The 20,769-nt window shown below is 43.8% G+C and overlaps 1 protein-coding gene across 3 annotated transcripts in view; it reads right to left on the reverse strand.

Annotated features, from left to right (window-relative positions):
- LOC109866207 (nuclear receptor coactivator 1) overlaps positions 1-20,516 on the reverse strand; it is a 95,590-nt gene extending 75,074 nt beyond the window's left edge. For 2 of the 3 annotated variants that reach the window (XM_031800216.1, XM_031800213.1), the window contains exons 1-2: positions 19,952-20,516; positions 14,450-14,620 (exon numbers count right to left, since the gene is read on the reverse strand). The gene's annotated coding sequence lies outside the window, so the exon portion shown is untranslated. The remainder of the gene's footprint in view (positions 1-14,449; positions 14,621-19,951) is intronic. The other variant, XM_031800214.1, reaches the window with a different exon arrangement.
- Between the last annotated feature and the right edge of the window lie 253 nt (positions 20,517-20,769).

The raw sequence follows: 20,769 nt of genomic DNA on the forward strand, positions 1-20,769 counted from the left end.
TTCTGATGTCCTTTGACAGCTCTTTGGTCTTTGGAGTGTGACTGTTTGAGGTGTCTTTTATACTGATAACAAGTTCAAACAGGTGCCATTAATACAGGTAACGAGTGGAGGACAGAGGAGCCTCTTAAAGAAGAAGTTACAGGTCTGTCAGAGCCAGAAATCTTGCTTGTTTGTAGGTGACCAAATACTTATTTTCCACCATAATTTGCAAATAAATTCATAAAAAAATCCTACAATGTGATTTTCTGGATTTTTCCCCCTCATTTTGTCTGTCATAGTTGAAGTGTACCTATGATGAAAATTACAGGCCTCTCATGTTTTTAAGTGGGAGAACTTGCACAATTGGTGGCCGACTAAATACACACACACACACACACACACACACACACACACACACACACACACACACACACACACACACACAGTTGAAGTCGGAAGTTTACATACACATACGTTGGAGTCATTAAAACTAATTTTCAACCACTCAACAAAGTTCTTGTAGTTGGTTAGGACATCTACTTGGTGCATGACACAAGTCATTTTCCAACAATTGTTCACAGACAGATTATTTCACTGTATCACAATTCCAGTGGGAAGTTGACTGTGCCTTTAAACAGCTTGGAAAATTCCAGAAAATGATGTCATGGCATTAGAAGTGTCTGATAGGCTAATTGACATAATTTGGGTCAATTGGAGGTGTACCTGTGGATTTTATTTCAAGGCCTACCTTCAAACTCAGTGCCTCTTTGCGTGACATCATGGGAAAATCAAAAGAAATCAGCCAAGACCTCAGAAAAAAAAACTATTGTAGAACAATAGTACACAAGTATAAAACAAACAATAGTACGCAAGTATAACACCATGGGACCATGCAGCCGTCATACCGCTCAGGAAGGAGACGCGTTCTGTCTCCTAGAGATGAACGTATTTCGGTGCGAAAAGTGCAAATCAATCCCAGAACAACAGCAAAGGACCTTGTGAAGATGCTGGTGGAAACAGGTAAAAAAGTATTTATATCCACAGTAAAACGAGTCCTATATCGACATAACCTGAAAGGCCGCTCAGCAAGGAAGAAGCCACTGCTCCGCCATAAAAAAGCCAGACTACAGTTTGCAACTGCACATGGGGACAAAGATCGTACTTTTTGAGAAATGTCCTCTGGTCTGACGAAACAAAAATAGAACTGTTTGGCCATAATGACCATCTTTATGTTTGGAGGAAAAAGGGGGAGGCTTGCAAGCCACAGAACACCATCCCAACCGTGAAGCACGGGGGTGGAAGCATCATGTTGTGGGGGTGCTATGCTGCAGGAGGGACTGGTGCACTTCACAATCAAGATGGCTTTATGTGTCAGGAAAATTACATGGATATATTGAAGCAACATCTCAAGACATCAGTCAGGAAGTTAAAACTTGGTCGCAAATGGGTCTTCCAAATGGACAATGACCCCAAGCATACTTCCAAAGTTGTGGCAAAATGGCGTAAGGATAACAAAGTCAAGGTATTGGAGTGGCCATCACAAAACCCTGACCTCAAACCTACAGAACATTTGTGGGCAAAACTCAAAAAGCATGTGCGAGCAAGGAGGCCTACTAACCTGACTCAGTTACACCAGCTCTGTCAGGAGGAATGGCCCAAAATTCACCCAACTTATTGTGGGAAGCTTGATGAAGGCTACCAGAAACGTTTTACCCAAGTAAAAATGTAAAGGCAATGCTACCAAATACTAATTGAGTGTATGTAAACTTCTGACTCACTGGGAATGTGATGAAAGAAATAAACGCTCAAATAAATCCTTCTCTCTACTATTATTCTGACATTTAACATTCTTAAAATTAAGTGGTGATCATAACAGGGAATTTTTACTAGGATTAAATGTCAAGAAATTAGTTTAAATGTATTTGGCTAAGGTGTATGTAAACACACACACACAGATATATAAACTCAGCACAAAAAGAAACATCCTTTTTCAGGACCCTGTCCTTCAAAGATAATTCATAACAATACAAATAACTTCACAGATCTTCATTGTAAAGGGTTTAAACACTGTTTCCCATGCTTGTTCAACAAACCATAAACAATTAATGAACATGCACCAGTGGTACGGTCGTTAAGACATTAACAGCTTACAGACGGTAGGCAATTAAGGTCACAGTTATGAAAACTTGGGACACTAAAGAGGCCTTTCTACTGACTTTGAAAGACACCAAAAGAAAGATTCCCAGGGTCCCTGTTCATCTGTGTGAACATGCCTTAGGCATGCTGCAAGGAGGCATGAGGACTGCAGATGTGGCCAGGGCAATAAATTACAATGTCTGTACTGTGAGACGCCTAAGACAGCGCTACAGGGAGACAGGACGAACAGCTGATTGTCCTCGCAGTGGCAGACCACGTGTAACAACACCTGCAAAGGATTGTTACATCCAAACATCACACCTGCGGGACAGGTACAGGATGGCAACAACAACTGCCCGAGTTACACCAGGAACGCACAATCCCTCCATCAGTGCTCAGACTGTCCGCAATAGGCGGAGAGAGGCTGGACTGAGGGTTGCAGGCCTGTTGTAAGGCAGGTCCTCATCAGACATCAACGTTGCCACTCTGGAGTGGGATCGATTTGGAGGTGGAGGGTCCGTTATGGTCTGGGGCGGTGTGTCACAGCATCATCGGACTGAGCTTGTTGTCATTGCAGGCAATCTCAATGCTGTGCGTTACAGGGAAGACATCCTCCTCTCTCATGTGGTACCCTTCCTTCAGGCTCATCCTGACTTGACCCTCCAGCATGACAATGCCACCAGCCATACTGCTCGTTCTGTGCGTTATTTCCTGCAAGACAGGAATGTCAGTGTTCTGCCATGGCCAGCGAAGAGCCAGGATCTCAATCCCATTGAGCATGTCTGGGACCTGTTGGATTGAAGGGTGAGGGCTAGGGCCATTCCCCCCAGAAATGTCTGGGAACTTGCAGGTGCCTTGGTGGAAGAGTGGGGTAACATCTCACAGCAAGAACTGGCGAATCTGGTGTCGTCCATGAGGAGGAGATGCACTGCCGCCCCAAATGAAGCTAATGGCCACACCAGATACTGACTGTTACTTTTGATTTTGAGCCCCCCTTTGTTCAGGGACACATTATTCAATTTCTGTTAGTCACATGTCCACATGTCTGTGGAACATGTCTGTGCTTCTTTTTTGCTGAGTTATATATATGACCTACAGTAAGCTCCAAAAGTATTGGGACAGTGACAAATGTTTTTTTGTTTTGGCTCTGCACTCCAGCAGTTTCTATTTGAAATAATACAATGGTTAAAGGGCAGACTGTCAGTTTTAATTGTAGGTTATTTTCATCCATATCGGGTAAACCGTTTAGAAATTACATAATTTTTTGTACATAGTCCCCCCATTTTCGGAGACCAAAAGTATTGGGACAAAGTCACTTATACGTGTATAAAGTTAAGTATTTGGTCCCATATTCCGAGCACATAATGATTAAATCAAGTGTGTGACTCAAAAAACTTATTGGATGCATTTACTTGTTTGTTTTGATTGTGTGCCCAATAGAAATTAATGGTAAATAACATATTGCGTCATTTTGGAGTCAATTTTATTGAGAATAAGAATAGAATATGTTTCTAAACACTATTACATTAATGTGGATGCTACTATGATTATGGATAGTCCTGAATGAAACATGAATAATGAGTGAGAAAGTTAGATGCACAAATATCATACACACCCCCCCCGAAAATCTAACATTCCCTGTTATTGTAATGGTGAGAGGTTAGCGTGTCTTGGGGGTATGATATTTGTCCTGCCGAAATCTGAATTTGGTATAGAGGACACAGGGCGGGGTGTCTTGTAAGGATCCACCGACGGCGAGTGGGAAATCCACCATTGGACAATAAATTAGACGATGTACGATCACGAATATCCTACCAACAGGACATCAAATACTGTAATATCTTACGTGTCACCGAATTGTGGCTGAATGACAACATGGAAAACATTCAGCTGGCGGGATATACGCTGCACCGGCTAGATAGAACAGCACACTCCGGTAAGACAGACGGGCGGGGAGGGGGGATGTGTATATTTGTAAACAACAGCTGGTGCACGAAATCTAAGGAAGTCTATAGATTTTGCTCACCTGAAGTAGAGCATCTCATGATAAGCTGCAGACCACACTACTTGCCAAGAGAGTTTATCTATTTTTTTTTTCGTACCACCACAGACAGATGCTTGCACAAAGACTGCACTCAGTCAGCTGTACAAGGAAATAAGCAAACAGGAAATCACTCACCCAGAGGCGGCGCTCCTAGTGGCCGTGGACTTTTAATGCAGGGAAACAAATCAGTTTTACCTCATTTCTATCATGTTAACTGCACAACCAGAGCACCAAAAAATTCTAGATCACCTTTACTCCATACACAGAAACACGTACAAAGCTCTCCCTTGCCCTCTCTTTGGCAAATCTGACCATAATTCTATCCCAAAAAATAGCTAAAATTAAAGCAGGAAGCACCAGTGACTCGGTCTATAAAAAAATTGGCTAAAAGGGTAGAGCTGCTGCTGCTTTAAAGGTGCAGGACTCTAACCCGGAAGCTTATAAGAAATCCTGCTATGCCTTCAAACAGGCAAAGTGTCAATACAGGACTAAGATTGACTCGTACTATGCCTGCTCTGATGCTTGTCTGATGTGGCAGAGCATGCAAACTATTATAGACTACAAAAGGGAAGCACAGCCGCGAGCTGCCAAGCGACATGAGTCTACCAGAGGAGCGAAATCACTTCTATGCTCGCGTCGAGGCAAGCAACACTGAGGCATGCATGAGAACATCAGCTGTTCCGGACAACTATGTGATCACGCTCTCCGTGGCCGATGTGAGTAAGACCTTTAAACAGGTCAACATACACAAGGCTGCAGGGCCAGGCGGATTACCAGGACGTGTGCTCCGGGCATGTGCTGACCAACTGGCAGGTGTCTTCACTGACATTTTCAACATGTCCCTGATTTAGTATGTAATACCAACATGCTTCAAGATGACCACCATAGTCCCTGTGCCCAAAAAAGGTAACCTGCCTAAATGACTACAGACTTTGAAAGGCTGGTAATGGCTCACATCAACACCATAATCCCCAAAACCCTAGACCCACTCCAATTTGCATACCGCTCAAACAAATGATGCAATCTCTATTGCACTCCACACTGCCCTTTCCCACCTGGACAAAAGGAACACCTGTGTGAGAATGCTATTCATTTATCTACAGCTCAGCGTTAAACAGCATAGTGCCCTCAAATCTCATCACTAAGCTAAGGACCCTGGGACTAAAAACCTCCATCTGCAACTGGATCCTGGACTTCGACGGGCCGCTCCCAGGTGGTGAGGGTAGGTAGCAACATATCTGCCACGCTGATCCTCAACACTGGAGCCTCTCAGGGGTGCGTGCCCAGTCCTCTCCTGTACTCCCTGTTCACCCACAACTGCATGGCCAGGCACGACTCCAAACCATCATTAAGTTGGCAGACGACGCAACAGTGGTAGGCCTGATCATCGACAAGACAGCCTATAGGGAGGAGGTCAGAGGCTGGGTGGTGCCAGAATAACAACCTATTCCTCAACATAATCAAGACAAAGGAGATGATTGTGTCCACATCACCAACAAACTAGAATGGTCCAAACACACCAAGACAGTCGTGAAGAGGGCACGACAAAACCTATTCCCCCTCAGGAGACTGAAAGGATTTGGCATAGGTCCTCAAAAGGTTCCAGAGCTGCAACATCGAGAGCATCTGGTTGCATCACTGCCTGGTACGGAAAATGCTCGGCCTACAACCGCAAGGCACTACAGAGGGTAGTGCGTACGGCCCATTACATCACTGCGGCTAAGCTGCCTGCCATTCAGGACCTCCACACCAGGCAGTGTCAGAGAAAGGCCCTATAAATTGTCAAAGACCCCTGCCACCCCAGTCATAGACTGTTCTCTCTGCTACTGCATGGCAAGCAGTACCAGAGCACCAAGTCTAAGACCAAAAGGCTTCTCAACAGCTTTAACCCCCAAGCCATAAGACTCCTGAACAGATAATCAAATGGCTACCCGGACTATTTGCATTGTGTTTACCCCCCCACCCGCCAACCCCCTCTTTTACACTGCTGCTACTCTGTTTAACATCATCTATGCATAGTCACTTTAACTATACCTACAGGTACATATTACCTCAATTAGCCTGACTAACCGGTGCCCCGCACTCTGTACCACCTGTATATAGCATCTCCTGTTATTCTCACTGTCATTTTACTTATCTATTGTTTCCCTAATACCTTTTTTTTTTCTTTTTTACTTAATACCCATTTTTTTTACTTTACTTTGCACTATTGGTTAGGGCCTGTAAGTAAGCATTTCACTTTAAGGTCTACACCTGTTGTATTCGGCGCAAGTGGGAAATAAACTTCGATTTGAGCTTTTCATTTTTTATTAAATTTGTAAAACTTTCTAAAAACATAATTCAAAGTTGGCATTATGGGGTAATTGTGTGTAGGCCAGTGACAGAAAATCTAAATTTCATCCATTTTAAATTCAGGCTGTAACACAAAATGTGGAAAAAGTCAAGGCGTGATGAATAGTTTCTAAAGGCGCCGCAGCATAAAATCACACTTAACCTTCACTCTGATTTCAAAAGTACCAAGTCAAACTATCAGTGACGGTAATGATCTCATGCTCTGACACTTCTAGGTTTGTGGCTTATCCTGCTTCTCCACCACATTGCTCTCTGCGTCATTCCCAATAGGCTTTTATCTCTTCCCCTGGGTTCCATGCCGTTCCATATCATCTGCTTTCTCTCAGGGAGATCGCTTAGGCCTACTGTTTGTTATGGTTAGCTGTCCCTCTCCATCGCCACAACAGGCCCGCGGCCCTACTTCCTGTAAGCGAGCCCAGATAACACACGCAGTGGCGAGTTCACTCAGTCACTCGGTTATCCATCTCCTGGCCTGGCGACAATGGGCAAATCACACTGCTCCATGCCAGTGTGCCACCACACCACTCCACTTTAAAGGAAGATGTCATTTCCAGTTTTGTGGCTGAGCGGAGCCACTAAGCTAAAACATCATGACCTGTCGGTCTGTCTGACTGACTGTGTCGGTCTGCCCATAGGGCCACAGCTGAAATGCTCTCTCAGTTACACAACATGGGGCATGGTGGCACCTGTCACAAACCACTAAGCTCAAAGATATGTTTTCACTCTTACAAACACTAGGCTGTTTTTGACGGGCTATTACGTAAAGCCTACGTTCTTCAAGTGAGTACATAGGAAGACTGATTTGTAGGCTCTGTGTCCTATTTATTATTTTTCTTAAGTCAACATGGTCTATAACTTCAGGCTATAAGCCCATCTTTAAGATCGGCTTGTTAAAATAAGGCAACAACTCAAGCTGTGCCCTGAAATGCCCTTTCCCTCTCCTCCTAAACTCTCCTATTCATTCTTACTATGACCCATTTTAAAATGTTGGGTTTTAACACTCCCTAATGAAAGCTAAGCCACTTTACAAATCGGTTTCCCCTTGAATTACAATTTGCCATTTTCAAGTTCAGCTACACCGTGTAAAATTCCTTTCACAATCAATGATCGCCAGGGTGACGGTGTTGTACGTATATGAGAAGTCACAATGTAGCCCAAAGATGGACATTTAAAAAAAGCACTATAATTAGGTGGATAAATCATTAGTATGTAATGCATAGGCTATGACTTGACTAAATAACATCTAGGGATTTGATTTACATGACAAAAATGCAGCATGTGACGGCCCCTGAGACCACATGGTCAGGGGGAGAGCTGAGCATAAACTTAACATGCTGTGGAGTGGAGAGAAGAAAAGCTAAAAACAAGGTGTGTTTAAAGACTCACTGAGTAACCTCTGCAAATCCCTCTCCCCACCTAAAGCTCAATGGTGGCTGAGAAAAACTAAACATACCTCAGCCAAGAGTGCAGGCACTTACAACAAGATTCTGCAAAACACGTAGCTACCTATTCACTCATTCCCAAACACAAATAGCCAGAGGCCTTCACCCCCCCCCCCCCCCCCCCCACACAGTAAACACACACCACAGTAACCTGAAGGTAAACAACTAGCTCAAGTCAAAAGAAAAGAGAAGGAGAGAGAAATTAAGACAAAAAGTGACCCAGTAAGAGATACACGCACCTGAAGCCCAGCTCAGCCTAACGTTGGCCTGTATGTGTGAGACGTAAAGGATCCCGGCAGTCAGTCACTCAGAGGAACACGCAGGTGCCAGGCAGCAGCCTCAATGAGTGGGCTGAGAGCAGAAGAAGTAGCTGCAGTCCAGAGACAGAGCACTAACTCCTCTGACAGGGTTCTGGGAGAAGCAGAACACCGCCAAGAGCTTTCCATTCCACAGGCAGGCTTGCGCCCTCTCCTTTTTCCTGCACTCTCTTTCAGCGAGCTCTTCTGATCTCGCACATTTGCTCACGCGGAGGTACTCTAATCACCTCCCTCACAGACAGAAAAGAAACGTATGGCACTGAGAGAAGGACAGCCCATCACGGAGAGAAATAGAGGGGGGGTGGTTATGAAATCAGTCCCCCAGGCACTGTGAACAGAGAAAGGGAGACTGTGTGGCAGTGAGAGGACAGCTCAACGAGAGACCCCTCGTGGAGGAGCCTTGGGGAGCTTAGCAGCGAGCACGCTTTAGGAAAGGACATCCCGCATGCTTTACAGCACACAGGACTACCCCCTCTCCCTGGCAGAAATGGTTTGCTCCATGAGAAGCTGCTCAGTCACTGTTGCAGAGTTCTTCCCCCCTGAAATATAGTACATAACAGGAGAATGTATACAGTTCTCGTGAAAGCACGAACACAGGCCTAACTGGGTCTGTATTGCATGACTCAATGCACCGCTTTATCTTCACTGTACTGTATTTGGAATGCTTTGCAACCCGAATTCAAATGACAACAGTCATCAAAACAGAGGCAGTTGTAGAATTAAGGCACATCCACATATGTTTTGTGAAATGTTCAAGGGACCTCAAAACGTGGGTCAGTACAGTAAGATAGAGGCAGAGACACAGATTGTATCATTTAAAAAAAGCTACAGTATACAGACAGAATGCCAACCATTCTGTGTTTGTTTCACGCCTCATTTGGCTACATCTCCATAGAAAGACAGACACACCCCCCACCACATTACCAATCTGATCCTCCTCATCATCGTCACTAGAGCCGCACTTCGGCCTCCTGCATTTGTTTCTGTCTGAAAGGCCTGTCCGGGTTGGGACAGAGCTGGCCCTTCACCACTCACCAGACCCCCAGGTCTCATGTCTCCCTCTCACAGGCCCTCATTCTTCAGCTAGTTCCCCTCATATCAGCCTGCCAGGCTGTCACACGCAGACATATCTGCTCACACTTCCAGACCTGCCCTTCTCCTGCCCTCTGAGGCATCCACTTCCTAGTTACTAATGAACATCAGGAAACGTCAATGGGTCATGGGTATAGTGCCATGCTGCTCTGTGCAGCAACATGTATGTGTAGCGATAGGCCGTAAATCGCTCCCCGCAGGCTCCAGCTAGGTGAACCAGGTGGTAGCTATGCCTACGTGATTACCCCTACCTACAGCTGGGGAAGATATATGGACAGCCTCAGGAACAGGGAAACCAGAAAGGCCCCCTGCCCCTCTCAGAGTATTGTTCCACACTCTCACTGTTTACACCCCGATTTAGGATGTTTACACAAAGGAGGAAATGGCCCAGTGCAGTCAGACCTCTACAGCACTGGAACAGTCCTCTCCTCTCCTCAGGCTCCTAGCAGTGAGGCCCAGCCTAGGATACGACAGTACAGCAGCCTGTCTGCCAGAATGGCTAGGGGCCACAGCCAAAGTTGTGGCTACAGTTCTGGTTGGCTGAGGCTTATGGCCGGGGATGATGTAACATATTATGCTTGGCTACAGCTTATGGATAATGGCACAGATTATGGCTATGGTTATTGTAACAGTTGTGGCTGGGGAATGGGCGTGGGTTAGGGCTTAAGGCAATGGCCGTAGCGTGAAGGGACACTTTTATGGCTTATGGCACCACTTAAAACTGCCATTATGGCTTTACAGACACTTAAGGCAACAGTTATGACTACTGTTATGGCAACAGCTATTACAGCTAAAATATGGTACCAATTACGGCTAAGGAATTGGATACGGTGCGACTATTTCTAAACTTTGACAGCCCGATGTAAAGTTATGGCTTCAAACCTTTTTACATAACAGGATCCCTGCAGTACAGAACAAGTGCATCAGTGGCACATATCATGCACTCACTCTATGATAACAGGCCAGGTATACAAGCAGCAATGCGCAGTACCACTGACTTAATGATCCCTCTTAGCTTGATGATGATGAGACGATAAGAAGCTCATCAATACAATGCTCAGATCCTTGTCAGACATCTGGTGAGCTGTGAGTGTGACCCGCTAGGTGATTAAGAGTAGAGAGTTCTGCCGTGGTGAGAGACTAGGAGCAGTTTTGAAGACAGACATACGCACACACATGGAGCAGCAGGACAGGGGTGAGAAGTCACGGGCCTGAGGTGCAAACTGAGGCAGATGTACTGTGTGTGTGTGACATCTCACACTGTTTCACTAGCACTATAGCCCTCAGAGAAAAACACTCAAACTCATGAAACTACAATTTGGGCTGAACTAATTGGCTCTTTTAAAATTTGACTGAGGACCCATTAAAACGCTGACAGGGACAGACTCATCTCATGGTGAGGCAGCGAAGAGACATTGTCCACTAACTCAGCCACTTTTCTAAACAACTCAGAAGACTGTATTGATTCATTAATTGACTTAAATAAGGCAATTCTGTTGACCTAACCCATGGTCATGAATGTGTAGACAGTCCTCTTCACACTCTTTAGTTATTGATGTACTTAGCCTAGATGTAAGTTTAGGCCAAGCTTCAGTTGGGAAATTTGTTTATTTTTAATTTTTAAAGGGGGAACTCTTTTTGCTAGAATTGTTTTGGAATGTTGCCTTGGAAACCCTGAAAAAATAGATAGCGTACCTCAAAATCCAATAAATTATGGGGTGGGGTTGTTAACCTATGGGGAGTAACAGTATTAACACTAATATCATACCCTGTACTTACCTATACTTAGCTACAGTTTAACAGTAGAAAATAATTGCCGCACCTTCAGAAAGTGTATTTGAACTGTGACACTGTCACAACATTCACTTTGTTTTGTCTTCGTACAGCTGTCAAATTACCAATCACACTTGGGTCAAAAGCGCACATGAGCGACCGTGGCAGGAGAGTTTCAATAGCAGGTATGCATGTACCACAAAGCCTACTTCATAATGAACCAGTTTTCTAAAAAAGGACTGTGTTTGCTATGCTAAAAGTAGACCTTCATGATTTAAGGTTCAAAGGAAAAAGCAAAAAGGAAATACAAGACAGCACTTAAACCATACAAAGATTATGTAATAAACTTGTGTTAAATACATAATCACTGTTAATGTAAACGTCACATGACGTAATTTACCTTGGTGTTATTCTAACGTAAAAATACTTCAACTTCGCCATAGGAAATATACAATATCCTGAAATTAATATAAAGTTGTACAAATGATTGTTATGCACCCAACATACAGTAATTGACTCAGTAGATTTCATTGCGCAGTACCATACAGTAGATGAGAGGGAGCGATACTGCGTAGGCTGGGTCAGATTTCACATTTCCATGGCAACAGCTGAGGGGCTGTTAACTACCAAAACACAGCTAATTTGTGTGTGTGTGTGTTGGGGGGGGGGGGGGGGGGGTGCGCTGTGTTTCAGTAGTTACAGCCCCTCAGATGTTGCCATAGGGGGGGGGTTCAACCTGAGTGTTTTTCAAACCCCCTCACCCCTTCTCACGCAGCATGGGCACCTCAGGTAATAATAATAATCAGAAATTCAATCTGTGAAACGCCCAATCTACACACTGGCCTCCGTAGCAACATCAAGCCCCTGCTCCCCCTTCTCGACCGGTCACCCAGCTTTTGTACAGGAGGTAATATTAGCAGGTATTATTTTAGATTAGATTGGAGTCATTTCTACACTGAAAAAAAATTACAAAATAAGTGTTGGTCCCGTGTTTCATAACCTGAAATAAAAAATCCCAGACATTTTCCCATATGCACAAAAAGCTTATTTTCTCAAATGTTGTGCACAAATTTGTTTACATCCCTGTTAGTGAGCATTTCGCCTTTGCCAAAATAATCCATCCACCTGACAAGTGTGGCATCTCAAGAAGCTGATTAAACAGCATGATCATTACACAGGTGCACCATGTGCTGGGGACAATAAAAGGTCACTCTACAAATGTCACAGATTGGTGTGATTGGCATGCTGAATGCAGGAATCGCCACCAGAGCGGTTGCCAGAGAATGTAATGTTTCTCTACCATAGGCCGCCTCCAACATTGTTTCAGAGAATTTGGCAATACGTTCAACCAGCCTCATAACAGCAGACCATATGTAACCACGCCAGCCCAGGACCTCCACATCTGGCTTCGTCACCTGCAGGATGGTCTGAGACCAGCTACCCGGGCAGCTGATGAAACTGTAGGTTTGCACAACTGAAGAATTTCTGCACAAACTGTCAGAAACCGTCTCGAGGACATTCATCTGCGTGGTCGTCGTTCTCACCAGGGTCTTGACCTGACTGCATTTCGGCATTGTAACCGACTTCAGTAGGAAAATGCTCACCTTCAATGGCATGCTAAAGAAGTGTGCCCTTCACAGATGAATCCTGGTTTCAACTGTACAGGGCAGATGACAGATGTCGTGTGGGCGAGCGGTTTGCAGGTGTCAACATTGTGAACATTGTGCCCCATGGTGGCGGTGGGGTTATGGTATGGACAGGCATAATCTAAGGACAATGAACACATTTTATTGATGACAATTTCAATGCACAGAGATACTGTGAGGAATTCCTGAGGTCCATTGGTGTCCATCCTCCATCCTCCATTGGTCCATCCTCCCCCATCACCTCATGTTTCAGCATGATAATGCACGGCCCCATGTCACAAGGATCTGTTCACAATCTCTGGAAGCTGAAAAAGTCCCAGTTTTGCCATGACCTACATACTCACCAGACATGTCACCCATTGAGCATGTTTGGGATGCTCTAGATCAACATGTACAACAGCGTGTTCCAGTTCCCAACAATATCCAGAAACTTCACATAGCCATTGAATAAGAGTGGGACAATATTCCACAGGCCACAATCAACAGCCTGATCAACTCTATGTGAAGGAAATGTCGTGCTGCATGAGGTAAATGGTGGTCACCAGATACTGACTGGGTTATCTAATCAAAAGATGCATATTTGTATTCCTAGTCATGTGAAATCCATGGATTAGGGCCTAATGAATTTATTTGACTGATTTACTTATATGAACTGTAACTCAGTAAAATCTTTACAATTATTGCATGTTGCGTTTATACCTTTGTTCAGTGTAATTCAAAAAACAACGGCAACAGCAGAAGTAGAAAAAGACCTCTACCACTGAGCTGAGCAAGTCAACGGTCAAAACCACGGTAAACAACTCAACAATCGAGAGATGGAATGCTGATTGGGTGGGGGTCAAGACCACTCAAGATCGTGCCACCACAATGTTCCGCAAAGCTTTCTGCGAAACTCCAGTACCTTTGACATGCAAGAGCTTTCACAAGCTTTTGCAGAAAATGTTCTTGGTAGGCCAAGTTCGGTTTAGTGATCGCAAATGAAAATGCCCTGGAAATGCCTCAAAATGCCCCCGAAAATGAGTTCACAAGGTCAAAAAAATGCCATTGGAAAAAGGTTTATTTCCTATCCTGTATGGAGCATGACTCCTATCAGCATATCCTAGTTTGGTTGATTCTGTGCTACAGAATTGTGATTACATGCTACAGGCAGCAGCATATATAGATAGATACAAGCCCCATCTGTGTTGTGTTGTTCCTGCACTGAACACTCCCTGTATGGACAAGGGGTTTAGCAGCACAATGACCTGACCTGTCTCTCTTTGTCCCCCTTACTCATCTGTAAGGACTGGCTACCAGGGTGTAAACAATGTAACAGTGACAAAGTCAGTCTACTCAGGTTTCTGCAATATTGTTCTATTAACTTCCTAATGATCACTGCTAGAAAAAGAGAGATCATACAGAGGACATTTTGAAGTATTAATATTCACTCTTTCAGCACGCTGTGGGGGGGGGGGGGGGGGGGGGGTGAAGAGGGTTAGATGAATAAGCTAATTGATCAATCAATCCAATATGTCTACGAATTCACGATAAACCAGGCCTTTATCCAGAGAAAGCTAGTTAAGGGGACAGGCAAGGAAACGTGCCTATGTAGCAAAAAGATAGACTGGAACCAGGGGATGCAATTGAGGTAAGTACAGTATATAAGGGGAAGAAGGGGGTCACAATTACTTGATCTAGGGCTCCAGAGGGTGACTCATGGGGGGGACTGCTGTTGTGGTGGTCCTCTGCTCTGAGGGGGGTGGTGGTGGGGCGGGTAGGATCCAGGAGAGGGGGCTATGGCGCCAAGGCCTCCCTGTCATGCAGCACCATCCCACTGGGGGAGAAGATAGCGAGCAGGACCTCAAAAGAGAAGAGAGAGAGACTTTAGTGTTTACTGGAGGACCATCTGGGACAGGCTGACAAGATGAACGATGCTTACTGGTCCACCATGCATGGCAGTTGCTCAAGCCTTCAGCTAATTGAAACTTTTGGCACCTCTAGCACCGAGCCAGTGGCGCCGTTCACGGGAGCAAGCGCCATGTACCGCATCGCTTGCAAAATGGCTTGCGTTTAGCCCCCCCTTCTCCCATTGAGGTCTATGAGACATTCACCGCTTACCGTGGCACGTTTGTGACTATATATGTTAGCAGCCTATAGCTCATCCCTCCATGATGAGGAAATATGACATCACTGACAGGCAATACATTGCTCCCCATCTGCCCTGCTGAAGTAAAACCAACCAGACTTTTCAACAAATAGGCTAATAGATGCTCTATTAGAATAAAATTGAGCCTAAAGGAGTGACAACACACCCGCTACAAAACCGTCTCAAGACACAAGAGGCATGATGCAGCAGGCCGTTAACACTGACTGATGTTCCTCTAGCACTTCACCTGCTACAACATCCTGTACTTTGAACTTTGGGGGTGAGATTTTCACTACCGTTTCTCAAATCTGTTTCAAATGACTCCTGAGGGCACAGATCCAGTCAGCAGATGCTACTGTATGTGAGAAAAAAAAAAAGTTCTCTTCACCACAACAAGTTAAAGGGAGGCCCATGGGAGTCAGTCACACTGCCTGCCAAACCACAGACAAGCATCTCACTCCCGCAGTACAGTTCCACTGTACAAACGGTTGTCTCAGTTCTCTTCCTAGCATGCCCCGATAAAATAATTAATGGGACACTGGGATCTGGTTATTCAGCTCAAAATCAGTGAATGCGCCACAGCGCTCTCTTCCCTCTCACTCTATTTCCTTCCCTACCCCCACAAATTCACACAGCCTGCTGCACAAGCTTTTTTCCAGGGAGAGGAGAATGTAGGTCAGCTCTCTGACGGCTGTGGAGGCACAGCTGAGCACCCGTTCCATTCCTCTCCACCACACACACACACACACACACAGAAATCTGATCATCCTCACAAGGTTTTGGATCATGATTGTCCATTAAAACCACCAATGTAAAATCAATCTTACCATTTCATCACTATAATACTACCAAAATCATTTAGCCTATATGAAGCTTTTCGCCTTTTAACCCATGCACACTAATGCAGGTGCCTTGGGTTAAAAAAAACAAATTCCTCACTAAGCTTGTGAAAATGAATGCTTTAAACATGACTACACTGAAAAGGCTGTCGAGAATGGTTGTGCTTAAATTTACATTTTAGGCAAATCATAAAAGATCTGGTCTGATTTAGCTCCCACTACATTATGAATAAACTTTAATATTAAAGGGGCAGTCAGAGGTTACTACATCTATTTTGGGACTAATAGATTAATGATATGTACCCATGGATTCTTAAAGAATATAACTTAGAAATGTCTCTTGAGCTTAGTAGATCTGTCGTACCCCATCAGAAACCAAAATATATGCTTGTTTAACTCCAATGTTTGTAAACAAAGTAAACGGTTGTTTACAAAAAAACACTGTATAGCCCCAAAACATGGTCAAAACTATAATTTTGATATCATGGTCAGTCCTTGCATCCATAGCTCTGTATATGAGAGTGGTGATGCTTCTCCAGCCCCATCCCTCAGCTTGTCACCGAAACAGGGGTCAGGGGGTCACTTTGTTATTGTTTCAACTGCTGATTGACACTTTAAGCCTACAAATCAAAATGATGTCACAAACAGTTCAAAATGAATCTATCCTAAACCCTGACCATCTTCCCCTCTTTTATGACACAGGGAAATACAATAACAATGTGTCAGTCAAGTCTCCCTCTTCTAAGAAATGCTCAAATCAAGGCCATGGCCATATAAATTCATCTGCTACTGTGCTAGAATGTTGCAGGTAACAAGGTTGTGGATTCTTGCGACATATTGTTTATTACCCAAACCCACCGTCCTAATGAGTGTGATACATTTCTTACTCTCTTTCAGCAAGAGGAAATAAATCCAGACGGGGGAAATAAAGACTATTAAGATTTGATAAAGGAGTGCAAACTAGTAGTCAAATATGACCTATTTGTTCCGGAGCTTGATAGCAGTGCGACAAACAAAAGCAAATGAAACTGCTGGTGAAGAGAGTACCAACTTTGACCTGCATAGCTGAGGCCTGATTGCATTGACTTCAGTCTTTTGACCAATCACATCAGATCTTTTCACATTAGATATTTGTCAGAGCTGATCTAATTGGTCAAAAGACCAATTAGTGAGAAGAAAAAAAAATCTGAATTAGGCTGCATGTCTAAACACAGCCAACGAGGTCTAGGCAAGTAGCCTATAGCCTATACACACACTTTTTGCTCAGCCTATCCTAACTGCACTGCATTTACAACCAAAGATGTGCATAAAGAACCCCAAATTAAAATATGGATTCTTAAGCTAATAAGAATTCAATACATTTCCTTGGGGATAATGAAGAGGATATGCATTCTATAGAAAATGATGAACGATGAGGAAGGTGTGTTCTACGACACGCTAGTGGAGTAGAACTGACCTTCCACAGAGTTGCCTTATTTTCCAGAGAACGCATAGAGCCACGAGTTGATTATCCTTTTTATACCAAGGCTATAATTAAGGCTATAATTTAACGCATTTGTCGCTATAAATGTGTTCAACACCCACTGAAGTAGCTAGCAAGTTTGTTGATTCAATATGTTCGAAAGGTTATTATTTAATTTTTTTAAATGCATCTAGAAATCAACACGGCTGAACAAATCCCAATACAATGTAACATTTGAAAGTATATTTAAAAAAATTGTTTAAAGTAGCTAGCAAGTTCACTAGATAGCGACAGTAGTTGCATTGGTATACATGCATACTTGCTAGTTTAGCTAACCAAACCATCAGTCCTAGCTTGCTATGATAAAAATCTGATTCAACAATGCCAATGTTTTCAATTTGACTTTTGCTTTCAAAAGCAGCGCAAACATAGAAATGAACCATAGCCATTGAATTCTACCATGCAAAAACAGCCCCACAGTGGAGGTGTCATAATACCCATAAAACCTAGCGGTCAAACAGGGACATGCTTCCAATCATTTTGCCACCATTCATTTTTCCCATAGGGAACTTTAGAAACACTTAAAATAAGGGCTGTGTTTCATGTACGCTAACCCTGGCGAGATGTTTTGCTAACCATGTAAATCTCTCTAGGACAGGGTGACTTATCAAATGATTTGGCTCCATTTACTCAAAGAATCGAAAATGCTAATTAGAATCAAAGTATACATCATGCAAAACTACAAATCCCAGCAAGATCCGGCACGCCACCCCAAATGACACCTTTGGGAAGGTGAACGGAAAGGCTCTGGAGCAACGAACCACCCTTGCTGTCTCTGCATGGCCGGTTCCCCTCTTTCCACTGGGATTCTCTGCCTCTAACCCTATTACAGGGGCTGAGTCACTGGCTTACTGGGGCTCTCTCATAACGTCCCTGGGAGGGGTGCGTCACCTGAGTGGGTTGAGTCACTGATGTGGTCATCCTGTCTGGGTTCGCGCCCCCCCTTGGGTTGTTCCGTGGCGGAGATCTTTGTGGGCTATACTCAGCCTTGTCTCAGGATGGTAAGTTGGTGGTTGAAGATATCCCTCTAGTGGTGTGGGGGTTGTGCTTTGGCAAAGTGGGTGGGGTTATATCCTTCCTGTTTGGCCCTGTCTGGGGGTGTCATCAGATGGGGCCACAGTGTCTCCTGACCCCTCCTGTCTCAGCCTCCAGTATTTATGCTGCAGTAGTTTATGTGTCGGGGGGCTAGGGTCAGTTTGTTATATCTGGAGTACTTCTCCTGTCCTATTCGGTGTCCTATGTGAATTTAAGTGTGCTCTCTAATTCTCTCTTTCTTTCTCTCTCTCGGAGGACCTGAGCCCTAGGACCATGCCCCAGGACTACCTGACATGATGACTCCTTGCTGTCCCCAGTCCACCTGGCAGTGCTGCTGCTCCAGTTTCAACTGTTCTGCCTTAATATTATTGGACCATGCTGGTCATTTATGAACATTTGAACATCTTGGCCATGTTCTGTTATAATCTCCAAAGCTGTTTGGGGTTTTAGGCTGGGTTTCTGTACAGCACTTTGAGATATCAGCTGATGTACGAAGGGCTATATAAATACATTTGATTTGCTAACAGGTAGCGTCAATGTAAAACTGCCACACGAGAGTACACAGAATTGTCAAATTTAAAGAAACGTAGCCAATTTATTAGATAGGGGGGGTAAATACAGGCGAATATAGTGATAAGTCACCTTGTCCTAGAGAGATTTACACAGTTATCAAAACATCATGCCAGGGTAAGCCTACAAAAAACACAGCCCTTACTTTAAGTGTTTCTAAAAACCCGTATGGGGAAAATGATTGGTGGTAAAAATATTCGAACCATTTCTTTGCTTGACACTAGGTTTTATGACTCACACTGTGGTACTCTATAAAGGGAACTAATGCATGCTCTAGAATGCCAATCAAAAACAAGTAATTCAACAATACCATGGTATAAAATACTATGTGTAACAAAAGACAGTCCACAACGGAGGACAATGTCACTATATGTACTTGAATTTGACCGATGAAAATGTCTGACTGGTCGTGTGGCCAAAGCAACGTCCATAATTCTATAATTGAGCCTCACTCTCCAGTCCAATCACGCAGGTGCAAATCAGTCAATGAAGTTAACATCGTCACAAATGGATCCCTAATTGATTAGCTACCTTGGCCAATAAAAATACGCCCAATTCACCTTGAATCAATGGCTAGGTAGGGAGAACTTTAACTTCCCAGCGTGGTCGCACTTAATCCAAACGGTACTATAATGTTTGATTAACCAAATAGGGACACTAATGTAGCTAATGAAAACAATTAATTGGATCGAAGATTGCATTTTAAGTACAGATAGTTCGCCAACTGGCAAACAAGAGGCACGTGTTCTACTACTCCATAACGAGACATTGACAAAAATCACATCCATTCCTGGGTCAAGGATTCAACGTCGGCGTTAGCCGTCTTCCTTACATGCAACAAACTTCAACAAATCAACTTGTTTGCAATCTCACAAATTAACGTTTTAATATATCGTTATCAAATACATGGTTTCAATTGAATGATTTACTGGAAGGTCAACGTTAGCTGGCTAACTGGCCCACTTCACGTTTGATCCTTCGCTACTAGCTAACGTTAGCTTGCTCGCAGTCCGCGGCTAAATCTGGTTTAGTCCACAAACTATTTTGCGGCAGTTCTGTAGGGTGTTGTGCTGACTTACCTGCCTCAATCTCCGTATACGCTGGTGTTTATCTTCTGTATTTATTCAATTTCAATGCAATCTGTCGTTGGTTAAAGTTAGACGCTCAATTTCCATGCATAAATGGGCTAATTCGGATGTAAAAATTTGACAGTAAAGCCCGTAAATTGGGCGGCCAGTGCCAGCTAGTTCGGGTGCCTTGGTTTTCTGTTCTGCCGCTCCATGAATCAATCTCTTCCACACGCTATGGATAATGTAGTCTGGCGCTGCAGTCTAACACAAGCCAGGGAGAACATGGTTGTTGGCTAATGTTGACAAACAAGCCTGCGAGTTTAAAAAAAAACACTATTGAAGCTAGCGAGATTAGCAATGTTGGCTAATTCAAAATAGTGTCGCTGTTTTCAGCTATACATTACTCCGTATCGCCTTCAAAAATTAAGTTATTACGAAATCCAATTTGCGGTTTTGAAATTGTCATTCACGTTTTACTCATATTTGACTCTTTATGTCGCGTAGGTCTCTCCCCTCCGCCATTTTCAACATGTCGCTACACAAACAAACAATGGTAGCTCGTGCACGCACAATGACAGCAAATAGGCTCGTTCCCGAGGAGAGGGCAAGGAAGCAAGCTGCACTTGAAATGTCACCATAGAGATGTAAAATCCTCTTATAGAGGTTTTTGTTATGAATGTTTTTTTTGTGTTTTTTAAATTTTTAACAAGCATCTGTGTTGTACCTCGAAGATGAAGTTCACATAGTGGGATAACTCTAATTTGGCAATGAAGTCAGTTTGCACTGTTCAGTTTATTCCTCCATTTATTTCGTACACATTGTACTTT

The sequence above is a fragment of the Oncorhynchus kisutch genome, linkage group LG21 (assembly GCF_002021735.2).
Source record: "Oncorhynchus kisutch isolate 150728-3 linkage group LG21, Okis_V2, whole genome shotgun sequence".
Classification (NCBI taxonomy): Eukaryota; Metazoa; Chordata; class Actinopteri; order Salmoniformes; family Salmonidae; genus Oncorhynchus; species Oncorhynchus kisutch.